The sequence below is a fragment of the Ursus arctos genome, unplaced genomic scaffold (assembly GCF_023065955.2).
Source record: "Ursus arctos isolate Adak ecotype North America unplaced genomic scaffold, UrsArc2.0 scaffold_3, whole genome shotgun sequence".
Lineage (NCBI taxonomy): Eukaryota > Metazoa > Chordata > Mammalia > Carnivora > Ursidae > Ursus > Ursus arctos.
The window spans coordinates 37,889,348-37,906,813 of NW_026622985.1; the positions used below are offsets into that span (position 1 = coordinate 37,889,348).

General features: G+C 38.3%; 2 pseudogenes; both read left to right on the plus strand.

The window, feature by feature from the left end:
* The first annotated feature begins 3,610 nt into the window (after positions 1 to 3,610).
* On the plus strand, positions 3,611 to 4,357 carry LOC113266315 (60S ribosomal protein L7-like; annotated as a pseudogene).
* Positions 4,358 to 4,509: 152 nt separating this feature from the next.
* Positions 4,510 to 6,011, plus strand: LOC113266790 (thymidylate synthase-like; annotated as a pseudogene).
* Positions 6,012 to 17,466: the final 11,455 nt, after the last annotated feature.

A 17,466-nucleotide genomic window follows, 5' to 3' on the forward strand; every position in this document is an offset into this window, starting at 1 on the left:
AAATTTGAAACAAAAAGAATTAAATTGGCATGAGATAGATTAACAGGAGAAAATAAAATTTAATTATGTACAAGTGAGGAATCCACAGTCATATGAGAGAGTCCAAAGATAACCAGGCAAAATAAGATATATATGATATCCTAAACTAAGGAGAAGAAGGTAGAGGTCTGGGACTTCAAAGGAAAGCAAAGCAATTCACAAAAAGATGAACTGAACTGATTAATAATCATCATAAGTCCTGTATTTATAAACCAAGAGGGTAAAATCAGTGCATTTCCTTTTGTTTTCTCAACTCCTTCTCTGAAATTCAATGACAGTTACGGTCTGTGCCATATCATTTCACCTTTTATTACACACATCTACTATCTTTTATTGCTTTTGTGATTGTTTGAAGTGTTAGTCTTATCTCTGAGACTAGATTATAGAGTTCTTCAGGACTGGAATTTTATTGTATTCTTCCTTATTATGTTCCCAGAGTCTATGGCACAAGATACGTGATTAATATTTCCTGGTTATTTATCTGATTGTACTTTTAGGTTATTAAATACATAAAAAGTAGAGAAAAAGATAAACTTTAGTCGATATATGGTTGAGCACTGGCTCAAGACAGAAATGGCTTGAAAGGAGGTAGTGGGTATTCTGAAGCAGGTCTTCTCAGTCTTTTTCAAGTCAGTCCTGGTACCATAGGAAATGGCCCCATTTGCACAGCACTTGGCTAAATGAATGAAGCTGCTTGAAGCCAGAGGTGACTCAGATCCCACCACCCATGTAGGAGATGAATGTCTCCATGCAACTGTACCATATTTATGCTATTGGGGAGGAAAAACAATTCCCCCGTCTACCTTCTAGGTTCTTGGCTGAGACTCCTCTATAATAAAAGATAGATAAACAGGAGAAAAAACAAACAGAAGTTTAATAACATATATACCTTCTGTATACATGGGAGAGACCCAGAAAAAACTGAGTAAATCTTAAATGGCCCAAGCTACCACCTCCAATACCATCTCCCGTTAAAGACAAAAGAAGTGGACATGAGGGGTGGGGAGTCAGTTATCAGGCAAAGCACAGTTAAATAGGGTTAAGTAGTTATGCAAATTTAAGTCAGCTGCTTTCTCCATTGATAAGAGTTTCTAGAAATGTAGTCATTCTTCTTTTCCTGGTCCAGAGGGGGGGACACCCCTAGAAATGAAGATTTTCCTTATAAGTGTCAATATCTCTTACGAAAGGGAAACTTCGTTGTTTCTTAAAAATAATCAGCCTAAGATAAGCCTTATGACAAAGAGGCATACCTTGGAGTGGCAAATTCTGCTCCCCTGAAGTGGCAATAACTGCTGGAAAGCCTTCTCTGAGATCTGTTGTAATTGCTGATGTAGAATTATTAACTAATCTCCAGTAATATACTAGATATGTCTCCTATTGGCTGGTGAGAGCCATTTGCTAAATTGTTAGGAATTTTACCAGACCATTGTTAAATAGAGCCATTGTTAAAAATTAAATTATATAAAATTACAAATAAATTATATTAAAAATGAAGATAATAATTCTCAAAACCTCACATTTTACCATTTTACTATTGTACATTTCTCTTTCTCTCTTCCTTCCCCTCTCGCTCTCTCCCTCTCTCCCTCTATTCCTTCTTCCCTTCCTTCCTTCTTTCCTTCTTCCTCCCTTTCTCCCTTTCTCCCTCCCTTCCTTTTTCTCTTTCTCTTTCTTTCCTCCCTGCCTAGTGTGGAACCCAGTGTGGGGCCTGAACTCATGACCCTGAGATTGAGACCTGAGATAAAATCAAGAGTCAGACTCTTAACCAACTGAGCCACCTAGGCACCCCAGTTTCTTATATTTTATTGTTAACTATGTTTTTGAAGTTATTTATGCGTATTTTAGTGTACAATGGAAACAGTATAATGGTGTGCTCTACTCAGGCCCTCCCAACTCTGTGCTCAGTAATGTCAAATCGGTAGCTTGAAATTGGCCATGATGAAAGTATTTACCCCATGGAAATCAGAAAATGCTGGAAATCAGGGCTTTTTCTTTCTAAAGAAAGAAAAAAGCTGTTATGTTAAGTATCTATCATGACATTACTTTCTTTATCCCTCCTTCTTACACTGAAGGAGTTCAGAACAAGTCTCCCCAAAATATGGACCATTTTGAGCTGAAGCCAATCAAGACCCAGCAGACTCAGGAATAACTTTTACCTCTCCTTTAAACTACCTAAAATCTAAAAGAATTTAGATAGAGGCCTGGCACAGAAAGAAAGCTATTACCAAGAGATAACATTTTTATCTGAATGACCAATCTGTACGGCAGGACAAACATAATTACCATACATCTGCTCTCCTTATCATCCTGTAAATCATCTTCCTCCCCTTTAAAACCCCAGGTCCCTATCCCATTCCTTAACTCAAGATGGCACAGAAGCCTCAATTGCCCGGCTTGTCCTTGGGTCTCATACTCTTATGAGCCACCATACATACATAATTAAATTTGTTTTGTCTTGTTAATATTTTATGTTAATTTGATTATTAGACCTGCCAAAGAACCTAGAAAGATAGGATTAAAATTTTTTCCTCCCCAGTGCATGCACACACATGCGTGCATGCGAACGCACACACACACACACACACACACACACACACACAAATACTCATAGCAGGTCTACATTGAGGACATTCTGAGGGGCTATGCAAATTGGTGGTGAACAAGAAATATTAGTAAATGTAGTAGGATCTATGACATTGGAGGGATCCTCTGGGCAAATGAGCAGAGGGGAAGAAAGCACCTTCAATTCAGCTTTAAATTTGGCTGCATTCCACTGCTGGAATATGTCTGATTCCTACCCCCAAATCTCTACACCTCTAACAAAACTGTTGTCCTTAGAACCCTGTTCGGTGACTAATCTGGTGAACTAATTTATGTTTAGTAGTTAACACTGCTTCAATGTATTATTTCTCTTAAATAATACATTTTCATGTCCATAAGACACTTCCATGTCCTACCTCCTGTGAACCAGTGAGAGGAAGCCTATTTAACTTCATATAAACCATATTGTGCTTTGTCTACTGATTTTAAAATATCTAGAAGTTTTGAGATTTTGTCATAAGGTCAATAATAGAAAGGAGTGATTGCTTACTCACAGTGAAATCAGGCAGTGAGGAGGGGCTATGAAGTAGTAGACCCACACATGAGGATGGGTCTTGCCACTAGCATTTCATTATGTGCACTAGTTTAATTACTTACCCTCTTTAGCTGTTATCTTTACCCTTATTTCATAGGTAAGAAAGCCAAGATTCCTAGAAATCAAGTGACTTGCTGAAGATCACAAGATGTTAATCCTAAATTACTACTGCCTTGTAACAATTCGCTTCATAACTTAGTGGCATAAAACAATCATGTTATTAGGTTCCCAGATTATGTGGACTTGATATGTGAGAAAGGTTCAGCTGGGCCATTCTGTCTTGGGGTCTCTTACGAGGCTGTGGTCAGATATCAGCTATATTCAAACACTTAGGGGCTGGAGCAGCTGAAAGCTAGTCTCCCTTTCTCTCTCAAGATATACTGATATCAAGATATTTGTCTATAGCTCTTTTCTCACTGGAACCATGGAGGGGCAGAAGAGAAGAAAAAGAAGGTTCCTGCTTTGCCAGAAACCCTTAAGAAAAAGCAAAGGAATTTTGCAAAGTTGAAGATCAAGCATCAAGAGAAAGAAGTTTGATCAAAAGATGCTTCAAAAGGCAAGGAGGAAGCTTAATGATGAAAAAGCTAAGCTCTACCACAAGGAAGGGGTATAGAACTGAGATTTGAATGGCCAGGATGGCAAGAAAAGCTGGCAACTTCTATGTACCTGTGGAACCCAAATTGGATTAGTCATCAGAATCAGGTATCAATGGTGTGAGCCCAAAGGTTTGAAAGGTGTTGCAGCTTCTTCGCCTTTGCCAGATCTTCATAGCACCTTTGTCAAGCTCAACAATGCTTCAGTTAACATCCTAAGGATTGTGGAACCATATATATAGCAGGGGGTACCCAAGCCTGAAACCAGTGAATAAATTGACCTACCAGTGAATAAACTGATCTACAAGTGTGGTTATGGCAAAAGCAACAAGAAGCAAATTAGCTGACAGACGACACATTGATTGCTTGATCTCTTGGTAAATATGGCAGCATCCGCAGGGAGAAGGATCTGATTCAGATCTATACTGCTGGAAAACATTTCAAAGAGGCAAACAACCGATGGCCCTTTGAATTATCTTCTCCAAGACAGGGAATGGAGACGACGACCTCCAATTTTGTGGAAGGTAGAGATGCTAGCAACAGCAACAGAGAAGATTAGATCAATAGACTTATCGAAAGGATGAACTAAGATATCTACCATGATTATTTTTGTAATCTGGTCAGTTAATAAATGACTACTTTCAAGTTCAAAAAAAAGGTATCTATTTATCTACCTATCTAACCTACTTACCTATCTAGAGAGAGAGTCTCCATGTGAGCTAGTGTGGGCTTCCTCCTAGCATGGCGGCCTCAGGACAACTTGGATTGCTTACGCAGTGATTCAGATTTTTGACACAAGTGTCTTGCAAGCAAGGGGAGTTACATCACCTTTTCTGACCTAGCTTCTGAGTCACACAGTGCACATCTATCACATTCTTGGTTACAAGAAAGTCACAAATCCACCCATTTTCAACTAGAGGATAATTCAACTACATCTCTTGATGTGAGAATGGGAAGGTTCTAGAAGGACATGTGGGATGACAGATACTGCTGTGGTCATCCTTGAAAATACTATCTGACATAGATGGTTATGTGACCAATCCAGAATTTGAGCATGGGCTGTTTTGTGTCACACTCTGCTCACCCTGCTGCACCACATACCATTTTCAAGTCCCCATATATGTGTTCATGTAGTAATTGTCCAAGGAAGCAGGCTTCTCAGAAAAGAGTAAGTGAGGGGAAAAGAAGCGCACAGAAGAGTCACACCACCTTGCCTGCCAGCCACTGTCGTTCACCTCAGGGGGCCCCACAGCCGTGCCCACACCCTGCTGGCCACCAGCTCCAGGTTGCAGCACCCGCCGTCCCCGCCCACCATGCAGACGCAGGGCGCTGAGCCCCTGATCGCCAACCCCACAAGGAGCTGCAGTGCCTGGGGCAGATCCAGCACATCCTGCACTGAAGGTTCCAGAAGGATGAGTGCACTGGCACCAGCATGCTGTGGGTGTTCATGCAGGCGCACTACAGCCTGAGAGAAGAATTTCCTCTGTTGACAACAACACGTGTATTCTGAAAGGGTGTTTTGGAGGAGTTGTTGTGGTTTATCAAAGGATCAACAAATGCTAAGACACTCCCTGTCTTCCAAGGGAGTGAAAATCTGGGATGCCAATGCTTCCCGAGACTTCTTAGACAGCCTGGGATTCTCCAGTGGAGTAGAAGGGGATTTAGGTCCAGGTTATGGCTCTCAGTGGAGAGGCATTTGGGGGCAGAATACAAAGATAAGGATGCAGGTGATTCAGGTCAAGGAGTAGACCAACTGCAAAAGGTGTTTGGCACAAATGAAACCAAGCCCAAGGACAGAAGAATCATCCTGTGTGGTTGGAATCCAAAAGCTCTTCCTCTTCTGGCCCTACTTCCCTGCCTTCGCCTGAACTCCGTGGTGAGTGGTCCTGCCAGCTGTACCGGAGGGCAGGAGACATGGGCTTGGCTGTGCCCTTCAACTTGGCCTGCCGCACCCCACTCGCCTACGTGATCACACATATCACAGGCCTGAAGCCAGGCGACTTGGTACACACTCTGAAGATACACGTATTTACCTGAATCATGTTGAACCTCTGAAAATGCAGCTTCAGCAAGAAACAAGGCCTTTCCTGAAGCTCAAAATCCTTCAAAAAGTTGAGACGACCCATGACTTCGAGGCTGAAGACTTTCAGATCGAAGGGTACAATCCTCATCCAACTATTAAAATGGAAATGGCTGTTTCAAGTGCCTTTAAAGGAGGTGTTCGTAGGAGATTCAGTCTTTAGGGGTTGGACTGAATGCCCGGGGAAGGCTCATTTGCCCTAAAAGAAGAGGGAACTAGGTCAAAAATCTATTGGTGACTAGCAGTTACTATACATTAATTTTAAGGATGTTGCCTCTGGCAAACATAAACTTGAGAGTTCCCATGGTAACAAAAGGCCCTGAGTTTGGTTAGCTCACCAAGGATGTGTGTGAAATGCTGAGATTGGGAATAAAGTCAGAGAGTGAAAATTTATATCCGTTTAAAAACATGTACATGCATTTCAATCCCACATTTTTATGAAGGTCAGTGAATTTCTAGAATTACATATAAACTACTCCCTTAAATTTGAACAAGCTGAATAATACCAAATCGTCATAATAACATACAGTTGTGGTTATAAACACTTAAAGTTATATTTGCTTTATATATTGCTATAATAAAGGAGTGTTCTGCAAAAAAAAAAAAAAAGACTAAATGATTCACATGGGTTAGTTATTAGAATTAAACTTTAATTACTCTTCCCTAAAGAACTCATAAAAACTTGATCTAATATGAAAAAGATAATTTTTCTTTTTGTTTGTTTCTTTTATGGATTTCCCTTCCATGGGTCTTCAGCTGTTTTACCTAGAGCTGTTCTGAGATCTTGTTTTCCTCATATTGATGATTTCATTGTTTGCAGAAAATTCTTAGTTTTTCCAATGCACTTGCTCAAGGTTCACCTTTAGTACTGCAAAGAAGGTATGTCTTCCTTGGATAGCACTTCGCAAAGTACCTACTACTAGTATTTATTAATGGAGAATTGAACCTTTCTCTATTTGCTTGTCCGTCCATTTTGGTTTATCTATGACCTGGTTTGACACTTCTGTTCTTCCTCCTTGCAAAGGGCAGGTTTTACAGTATGTGCCTTTATTGGGTAAAGTAACTTCCTGCTGGGAACCTAAACTGAACAAGAACCCTACTTAGCAAAAACTAAGAAGTCATGCCTCCTCCTGTTAATACCACTAACACCCTCCCGACACACACACATCATGACTACAGCTAAATGGCAGTTTTATAACTTCTTGCCTAAAGGTACGTGAGACACAAAATGCTGGTACCTCGTCTTAGAACATTTATAATACCAAGTGAGGTACCGGAAGAGAAACTTAGATTTGGAGCCAGGCACAAGAATGAAAGAGTCTAAGATTGGCCAGTTACCAGAATAGAGACACTGCTAGGTAAGAGGAGGGGCCACAATTCACAAAATGATATTGGAGTTCAAAAGTCAACCCAGTCTCATTCACAGTGAGTAGGACCCAATGCCTATACCACTGGAACAGCACAGAAGGGGAAAAGGGATTAAGACTTTGAGACTAAGGGCTTAGAACAAAACGAGCCCGGGTTTTGAGTCTCAATTCCAACCCTATTTGCCTGGATCAGTTCATTTCTGTGGCCCATGTTTATCACCTAAAAAAATGTAGGTAAAAATAACTATAATTGTTATAGTATAGAAAGCAGTTTTGTATAATTGCTTTCAGGACTACTGTGTCTGGCAATAATTGGAACATAATTGGCATTTCTTTCTTCTTTCTCCTCTACTCTTCCTCTGTCTTTTCTTAGAGTGGATCTAAGAAATGGGTTACAGCTGAGCCCATGGCGGGGGGATTAACAAGTTCTGCTATGAGACACTGAGCAGGCAGAAGCAGGGGCTGACATACTCAGCCAATCCAGGAGGGTAGATGGGGAAGCACTGCCAATGACAGTGGCTGAAAATGGCAGGTGAACAGTATACAGACATTTTTTAACAGATATGACAGCAAAATTATGTAAAGACATGTGCAAGGATGATCATTGTGGCATTGATTTTAATACAGTACTTATAAACTGGAAACATTTTATATGTGTCTTAATAAGGACCCTCGTTACAAAGTTATGATATATCCACTGATGGAGTGACATATATCCTTTAAAAAGAAGAAGGTCAAACTGCACGTGCTAATCGAAATATCTCCAAGATATGTTGTTAAGTGAACAAGCAAGCTGCCAACGGAATGTAGTTTAAGTTTGAGTGTTTGTGTGTACTGTTTATGTAAGAATATACATGATGGTATATGCATGGATAATAACCAGATGATGGGAATGAATTTTGTGGAATGCAATAGGGAATGAAGGATGTGCTGAGAGGAAGGTTTTTAATTTAAATTCCTTCCATCTATTGCTTGATTTAAAAAAAAAAAGTAAGCATGTATTTCTTTTGCAATGAAAATAAAATAAATTAAAATGATCCTATAAAGCTACTTAGCAGAGAGAGAGGGAACAAAAAAATAGCCCCATGATAGCAAGAGATGGTTAAAAAATTAAAATTCCTGTGGGGCATTTTATGCTCACTTGCAGCAGAGGGTCCCTAGGATATGTTCACACTGAACACAGGCGGGATATAGGATAATGAAAATCACGTACATGAACTGAAGGAACCCCTGGGTAGAATGTTTAAAGAAAATGTCTGAAGGTTTGTTCATACTCATGTTCGTGGTTCAGTCCTGGCTGCTCATTAGAATCGCCTGGGAAGTTTTAAAAGTCTACCAAGACTTACTGACAGAGATGCTGATTTAATTGGTCTAGGGAGGGGCCAAGCGTATGTTTTAAAAGAACCCCAGGTAATTCTTGTGTAGCTGGGGTAGAAAACCACTCTTCCGACACTGCTTATTACTCTTGGGATAATCGACATATGATTCTTGACCATCTACTACCCACCACGTTCTGTGCTAGGCATATACTATACAAATATGAAGTGATTAAGAAACATTTAGGAATGGGCTAAGGAACTGAATAGACATTTTTCTTTTCTTTTTTTTTTTTTAAAGATTTTATTTATTTATTTGACAGAGATAAAGACAGCCAGCGAGAGAGGGAACACAAGCAGGGGGAGCGGGAGAGGAAGAAGCAGGCTCATAGCGGAGGAGCCTGATGTGGGGCTCGATCCCATAACACCGGGATCACGCCCTGAGCCGAAGGCAGGCGCTTAACCGCTGTGCCACCCAGGCGCCCCAACATTTTTCTAAGGAAGACATACAGATGGCCAACAGACGCATGAAAAGATTCTCAAAATCACTAATCATCAGAGAAATGCAAATCAAACTACAATGAGGTATCCCCTCACATCTGCTAAGATGGCGAGCTTCAAAAAGATGAGAGATACCGACCGAGTGTTTGCCAAGATATAGAGAAAAGAGATCCCTCGTGTACTGTTGGTGGGAATGTAAATTGGTGCAGCCACTACAGAAAACATTTTGGAGGTGTCTCAAAAAAAATAAAAATAGAACTACCACGTGATTCAGCAGTTCCACTCTTGGGTATGTATCAAAGGAAATGAAATTACTATCTCAAATCTGCACTCTTGTGTTTATTTCCAGCATTATTCATAATAGTCAACATACGGAAACAACCTAAGTGTCTATCGATGGAAGAATGAATAAAGAATGGTATAAATATGCAATGAAATATTATTCAGCCATGATAAAGAAGGACATCCTGCTATTTGCAACAACATAGATAGACCTTGACAGTATTATGCTAAGCGAAATAAGTCAGACAAAGAACAATACTGTATGATCTCACTTACATATGGAATCTAAAAAAGCTTAATTCATAGAAGCAGAGAGTGGTTAACCAGGGGCTGAGGGGTGGGGAAAATGGAGAGCTGTTGGTCAAAGAATATAAACTTCCAATCATAAGATGAATAGGCTCTGGGGATCTAATGTACAGCATGATGATTATAGTTAACAATATTGTATTACATACTTGAAAGTTGCTAAGAGAATAAATCTTAAATGTTCTCACCATACACGCACACAAAATGGTAATCTGCGACATAACTGAAGGTGTTAGCTAATGCTATGGTGGTAATCATTTTGCCATATATGTGTACTAAATCAACACGTTGTACACCTTAAACTTACATAATGTTATATGTCAATCATAGCTCAATAAATCTGGATAAAAATCAATCAATCAAAGGACCCCCCCCAAATATTTAGGGCAAGTGACAGCATATATGGATTTGGTACATTGTAATATTTCTGTAACTGTGCAATTTGTGGATGACAAGTGGAAAATAATTTTAAAATAAGGAGTGGCATACAAAATAATAACATTCTATTTTTAACAGTAGATAACGGAATAAAGTAGGTTCAGTGGTATGCATACCAATTTAAAAAGAATCTACCTTATATGTGATAATAAGTATCCCAAGAGCTTGCCTAGTACCACAGCCATTTTACTCTGTTTCATGGGCCAGCAACATCATCACTATCATTGGGAGCCTGTTTGCAATGCAGAAGCTCCAACTTCAAGCAAACCTACTAAATCAGAATCATCATCAAACAAAATCTCCAGGTGATTCATAAGCACATTTAAGTTAAGGAGAACTGTGTTAGTTCTTAAAAGAATTTAAAATATTTTAAACCTCCTTGACCAAATCCTATTTTACTGACATTAACTACAGATTCGGTTTTCCTGAAATTGAATGGTGTGCTTTATGGAGAATCATAAATGGTGTACATCCCAACCACTTCCGTAACAACAATGACATTACTACTATATCTTGGGCACAATAGATACTTTATAAATATTATTTTCACAAAAACTCTAAAGAGGTAGGTATTATTTTTCCACATTTATTGATGAGTCAATTGAGATTCAGAGAGACTAAATGACAAAACTAAAGTTTAAATTTAAAAACTAATTAAAAACTCAGTTGTTTCATTATACTCCACTGGTTTTTCTATGCTGATCATAATTGTGATACCATAGCATTTACTACACCTTCAAAAAATTATTAAAAATTATTTTTAAATTGTTTCAAAAATTTATTTAAATAATCTATTTAAAGTTATAGGCATTGCAGGACTACACAATAAGAAGGGGGAAAAGTTAGATCATAATCCATGAATTAGCTCATCATGTATTATATTTTATTTCACGTGCGCGCGCACACACACACACACACACACTTTTACATTGCATAGTAATTTGATCTACCGGTGTATTCAGAAACCTTGCAGTGAAAATATTCAGGACCTGAAATGCAGCCAAGAGGAACATTTTGTTCTAACTGCAATTAAACATTAATAAAAATAGGCTTACATAAAAACAAGGATGGAGCTTTTCAATACAGAAAATGTGCAAATGTATATAGACTAGCTTCTAAGTGGATCTTATCTTTCCTGAAAAAATGCCAAAGTAGAAAATCAGTCTGAGATGAAAAAAGTCTTGTCATCATCTATCATAAGATGACATTTAATCCATTTCCTTACTTTGAAGACTGATTAAACTTCAGATGGAATTCAGTTAATAAATGCATATTAGCACAATACATCCCCAAGGCATATCTCTCATAGTAACAAAGCCTCTCCCCACTGATCTGTGTTAGTTCCTATCTTGGACTTAGGACTTGAACCATTTTTGTGGCAAACAGGTTTTTTTGTTCTAGCCAGGTGAAGTCAGTCTTTTCTTATTGCTACTAGAAAAAGGCAATAGAAGACTATTCACTGACCATGGAAGTTATATATTTGCAGCATGGTTGGACCTATCTGGATATACATATGTCCAGTCATGCTGAAAATATTCCAAACAGGGAATTGTACCAAGGTGAGGTGAAGAATTTAATTTAACATGAGGCCTCTAAATCCTCTCTTAGGCTCTGCTTCTGTGGTTCCTGGTGAACGTGGAAGAGTTGACTGAATTTGGCGTTTGTGTTCCACCAGTCGCCACATCTTTTAAGTTCTGTGTGTGGCTGAGAAGGCAAATTAATTACAAACTGAAGAATAAGAAAAAATGTAAAAATAATAAATAGATCTATCTGACAAGGGAAGTTTAAAAAAAGGCCAAATGTGTGACAATTCCCATTGACTAGTAAAAGTATTACTCACCTAAGTGTATAAGCTGTCAAAATTTCATCCAGTATTAACATCCCCATACAAATAAACAGGGTAACTTAAATTTCAAATATCCGAGAAACCCTTGATGTTCTGTTTAAAAAAAGAGGGTGAAATTAATGAATAACTGATGTGAGTATGCAGGGGAAATACAATTAAGAACAAATCTCCCAACCAAGAAAATCTCTCCATGGAGTAGAGAAAGAAACAGTTTTATTATTGAATAAGCATTAAACCAAAAAGTGATACGCATCACAAGCCACCCTCTCAGCGACAGGGAAGGACAGAAAGGGATCTCACTCTTCTGTACAAAGTCAAGCAGATACAACCCATCATATACATGTTCTCAAGATAATCAACAGTCCTCAAGTGAGAGGACTTGCCAGCACCATTTGTTACCTGGAGTTCATCCTAACTTTACCTACTAACTGAGGTAACCATCTCTGTTAGTTTATTGGCTTTACCCAGAAGAAGAACAAATTCATACATTCATGACAGGAGGTAGTTTTGCAACTGGGAGTAAGGGGGCCACCAAAGTGAGGCTCTTACAGTCAGTCTCCCCTAAAACTGGGAGATACGGATGCTATCTCCCCTGGTGTTCACATTTCAAAGAGACGACACCAAGGTCTTTTGACCTTCTCTGTCATAAAGCCTACAAAAGGCTTATTTAATTTTCAAAAAGATTTGTATGCATTTCAAAAAGAGAAAGTATGCATAATGACAAGTTTTCTAAAGCATTTTTTAAGTTTTTATTTCAATTTCAGTTAGTTAGCATACAGTGTTGTATTCGTTTCAGGTGTACAATAGAGTGGTTCAAAAACTCAGTACATTACTCAGCACTCATCCTCTCGCTGCACCCCTCCATCCCCTCTGATAATCATCAGTTTGTCCTCTATAGTTAAGAGTTTGTTTTATGGTTTGCCTCTCTCTTTTGTTTTCCCTTTGTTCATTTGTTTCTTAAATTTCCCATGAGTGAAATCATATGGTATTTGTCTTTCTCTGACTGACTTATTTCACTTAGCATAATACTCTTTAGCTCCATCCATGTTGTTGTAAATGACAAGCTTTCATTCTTTTTTATGGCTAAATAATATTCCATTATATATCTAGATAGATAGGTAGATAGATAGATGATAGATAGATAGATACCACTTCTTTATCCATTCACCAGTCTATGGACACTTAGGCTGCTTCCATAATTTGGCTATTGTTGATAATGCTGCTATAAACATAGCGGTGAATGTATCCCTTTGAATCAATAGTATTTTTCTATTCTTTAGGTAAATGCTGGTATGCAATTGCTGGATCATAAGGTAGATCTATTTTTAACTTCTTGAAGAACCTCCATACTGTCTTCCACAGTAGCTGCACCAGTTTGCACGCCCATCAACAGTGCATGTGTTCCTTTTATTTCCCATCCTCAACACCTGGCATTTCTTGTGTTGATGTTAGCCACTCTGACAGGTGTGAGGTGATAGCTCACTGTAGTTTTGATTTGCATTTTCCTGATCAGTGATGATGAGCATCTTTTCATGTGTCTGTTGGTCACCTGGAAGTCTTCTTTGGAGAAGTGTCTGTTCATGTCTTCTGCCCATTTTTTAATTGGATTATTTGTTTTTTGGGTATTGAGTTTTATAAGCTCTTTATATATTTTGGATATTAGACTTCTTTTTTTTTTTTTAAGATTTTATTTATTTATTTGACAGAGAGAGAGACAGCCAGTGAGAGAGGGAACACAAGCAGGGGCAGTGGGAGAGGAAGAAGCAGGCTCCCAGTGGAGGAGCCTGATGTGGGGCTCGATCCCAGAACTCCAGGATCATGCCCTGAGCCAAAGGCAGACACTTAACGACTGCGCCACCCAGATGCCCTGGATATTAGACTTTTATCAGATAGGTCATTAGCAAATATCTTCTCTCATTCAGTAGTTGCCCTTTAGTTTTGTTGGCTGTTTCCTTTGCTGTGAAGAAGCTTTTTATTTTGATGTATTCCCAAACAGTTTATTTTTGCTTTTCTTTCCTTTTCCTCAGGAGACAGAAAGAAAAAAAGTTGCTATGGCTGATGTGTTCTCTTCTAGGATTTTTATGGTATCAGGTCTTGCATTTAGGTCTTTAGTCTGTTTTGGATTTATTTTTGTGTATGGCAGAAGAAAGTGGTCCAGTTTCTTTCTCTTACATATTGCTGTCCAGTTTTCCCAACATCATTTGTTGAAAAGACTGTTCTTTTCCAATTGGATATTCTTTCCTGCTTTGTTGAAGATTAATTGACCATATAGTTGTGGGTTCATTTCTAAGCTTTCTATTCTGTTCCATTAATCTATATGCCTATTTTCAGTACCATAGTGTTTTGATTACTACAGGTTTGTAATAGAGCTTTAAGTCTGAAATTGTGATATCTCCAGCTTTGCTTTTCTTTTTCAAGATTGCTTGCGCTATTCAGGGTCTTTTGTGGTTCCATTACAAATTTTAGAATTGTTTCTTCTGCTTTTGTAAAAATGCCACTGGTATTTTGATAGGGATTGCACTACACGTATATTGCTTTGTATAGTATAAACATTTTAACAATATTTGTTCTTCCAATCCACAGGCATGGAATGTCTTTCCATCTCTTTGTATCATCTTCAATTTTTTCAGCGGTGTTTTATAGTTTTCAGAGTACAGGTCTTTGACTTCTCTGCTAGGTTTTTCCCAGGTATCTTACTGTTTTTGGTGTAATTGTAAATGGGATTGTTTTCTTAATTTTTTTTCTGCTGCTTCATTGTTAGTGCATAGAAATGCAATAGATTTGTGTATATTGATGTTATACCCTATGACTTTACTGAATTCATTCATCAATTATAGTAGTCTTTGGTGGACTCTTTCAGGTTTTCTATATATAGTACTAAGTCATCTGCAAATAGTGAAAGTTTTATTTCTTCCTTATGGATTTGGATGTATTTTCTCTCTTTTTGTTGTCTGATTGCTGTGGCTAGGATTTTCAGTACTACGTTGAATACAAGTCATAAGAGTGGACATCCTTGTCTTATTCCTCACACCTTAGGGGAAAGCTCAGTTTTTCCCCATTGAGGATGATGTTAGCTGTGGGTTTGTTTGTTTGTTTTTTATTTTTATATGTGGCCTCTATTGTGTTGAGGAACGTTCCCTCTAAACCTGCTTTGTTGAGGGTTTTTTTCATGAATGGATGTTGTACTTTATCAAAGCTTTTTCTGCATCTATTGAAACGATCATATGGTTCTTATCCTTCCTCTTATTGATGTGATGTATCACACTGATTGACTTGTAGACACTGAACCATCCTTGTTTCCCAGGGATAAATCCCACTTGACCATGGTGAGTGATTTTTTTAAACGTATCATTGAATTTGGTTTGTTAGTATTTTACTGAGGATTTTGTGTCTATGTTCATTAGGGATAATGGCCTATAGTTCTCATTCTTAGTGGTGTCTTTATCCAGTTTTGGTATCAGAACAATGCTGGCTTATAGAATGAATTTAGAAGTTTTCCTTCCTTTTCTATGTTTCTAAAATGGTTTGAGAACAATAGTTATTAACTCTCTTTAAATGTTTGGTAGAATCGCCTGTGAAGCCATCTGGTCCTGGACTTTTGTTTGTTGGGAGTTTTTAAATTACTGATTCAATTTCTTGGGCTGATTATCATTCTGCTCAAATTTTCTATATTCCTGTTTCAGTTTTGGTAGGTTATATGTTTCTAGGAATTTATCCATTTCTTCTAGGTTGTCCAATTTGTTGGCATATAGTTTTTCATAATATTCTCTTATAGTTGTTTGTATTTCTGGGGTGCTGGTTTTTATTTCTCTTCTCTCATTTGTGATTTTATTTATTTGGGTCCTTTCTCTTTTTTACAAGTTTTATGAAGCATTTCTAAAGTAAATGCTCTGAGAAAATGAGAAGGAAGTCTCATCCCTCATTTTCAACTAGGAGAATTAAGCCTCTTGCTTTTAATTTGTATTTGTCCTTATAGATAGCATAACATACACAGAAGGTCTACTTTTCCCACCAGCCCAAAGGAACAGTAAGAAGACCTGATGAGGAGATATATAGCCTCTGCAAGGCCATAGCAAATCTCTGGCTTTGGAAGTTGGATCAAACCGCTTAGATTTTCTGGGCTTTAATTTTCCTCATACATAGAGTGAGGATATTAATGCCTACCTCAAGGATTGCTACAGAGATTAAATTAAATATAAAAAACTGAATGCATATGAAGTGCTTCATAAACCATGAGGCCCTATGCCGGTAAGCATTTGCCCTTTATGTGTGCTCCCAGCAAGCCTAGGTCGGTTTCCTTGCAAAACCCTCTGGTTATTTCTTGTTGTGCAAAATCCCACTACCAGAGACTTATTTTTAATCCCCTGAAAATGCAGATGCTCTCAAACAACTAACACATTAGCCTCACATTCAAATCAATGAGAATATGTTTACCTTCTGCAAAGCTCAGAGAGCAGGCTATGCTGGAAAGCAGTGTGGAGTTCAAAGCCACAATGGGCTGGTGGGCCATGCAGTTGGAGAGAGGAAGGGGGAGCCGTGTCAAAAATAGCACAAGAACTACAGTCTTTCTCCAACGGCATGTAGAAAAATGACTGGGAGTTAAGAACTTCCATCATTCTGGTAGATTATGTCCTCTTCTGAGGGGAAGACATAGGACATACACATTTCAAAATATTCTCCTTATTCAAATGTCTCTATCCAAATCATGAAGTTTTCTATCTCCATTTTTTCTAAATTCTGAAATTAGAGTTTATTAAGAGGGGTGTAATTATAATATCATGTATGAAAGGGAACCAAAAGATTATCCAATGCTCAGGAAAGGATGTCGTTTCTGTTTTATTAGGCTGAGAAGAACAAATATTGTTTTCACAGATGTGTGGCTTAAGAGTCTGTTTCTCAGAAAGGCTAAGAAATTACTCTGCCCACCACAGTACGACTTTCATTTTAAACTCCTGATTACACCCCATAAAAGTAATATATGAGCCTAAAGCTTAATGGCTCAAAGAAGAAGGTAAATTTAGAGCAAGGTGGTTCTGGCATAGGGCTGTATTCCAAAACACACGAGGAGGTTTGCCAACATGTGGAAAACGTGCTGTCATAAGGTAACAGAGGCAAGTACTCAGTGACATTGTAATGCAATTTCTATATGTTTTATTAGATAATGGGGCTGTGGGAATTAGGCTTTGCAAATATGACTTACTGCATCATTCTGTCTAACATGGAGCATACTACACATACACGTGTGCTCATAGACACTAATACCTACCGTAGAGAAGAGAAAACTGTAAATGGTCCTGGTTGGTAACCAATATAAGAGATGCATGTGTTTGAACTTTAAAATAACAAGCCAACAATAGTAGCTGACATTTGTAGATGCTTAAGGGATCAGGCCCTTTTCCATGGGCTTTGCATATATTAATTCATTTAGTCCTTACAGCAATCCTATGAAGTGAGTACTATTATAACTTCATTTTAAAGAGAAGGAAGTGAAACAGAAAGGTCAAGTACTTTCCTGGGTTTGCACAGCCAGTTAGGGTGGAATTGAGATTCCAACTCAGGCAG